The following is a 631-nucleotide window of genomic DNA, read 5'->3' on the forward strand; positions in this document are numbered from 1 at the left end:
CTTGTCCCAAGCTCTGCCAGTGCTCCCCTCGCCCTCCGGCACCCCGCATCAGAGATCAGGGCCCAGGCACACCTCCCTCTCTCCCTCCCCAGGAGCAGGGTGGGGAGCTCAGGCCCGGCACGCACCCTCCGGTTGCTTGTACTGGTGGTAGAGCACGACGTCGGTGGCGTGGTTGAGGCCAGAAGTCAGGTTGGTAACAGCCTTGTGCCCAAACTTGTGGATCTTGAAGATGCGGTTGTTGATGTAGGTGACACCGTAGATGTAGTCCTCAAAGATGTCGATGCTGAAAGGATGGCTCAGCCCTGGGGAAGCGAAGAGGGGGCATGTGAGGGGGCACAGCTGGCTGCTCACTGCCTTAGGCAGGGCTGGTCAGGGATTTTGGAGGGATGTGAGGCTACGGCCTCCCACTCTGTACGAGGGGAACGGTGTTGGGGGGACAGCTGTGCCAGCAGGCTCTGGTGCTGCTGCTGAGCACTCCTGGCTCAGCGCTGGGGTCTGCCCTGCCCGTGACCTAGGGCAGGGGCCCCGGGGAGCTGGGGGGGTGGGCTGTGCCGGGACCCCACCCCAGGGACATCCTCCCTGCTGCTCTGGTGGGTCTCGGGTGCCGTTTACCCTTCTTGTTGTCGATGGC

Source organism: Cariama cristata, unplaced genomic scaffold, assembly GCF_000690535.1.
Source record: "Cariama cristata isolate BGI_N322 unplaced genomic scaffold, ASM69053v1 scaffold23029, whole genome shotgun sequence".
Taxonomy (NCBI): Eukaryota; Metazoa; Chordata; class Aves; order Cariamiformes; family Cariamidae; genus Cariama; species Cariama cristata.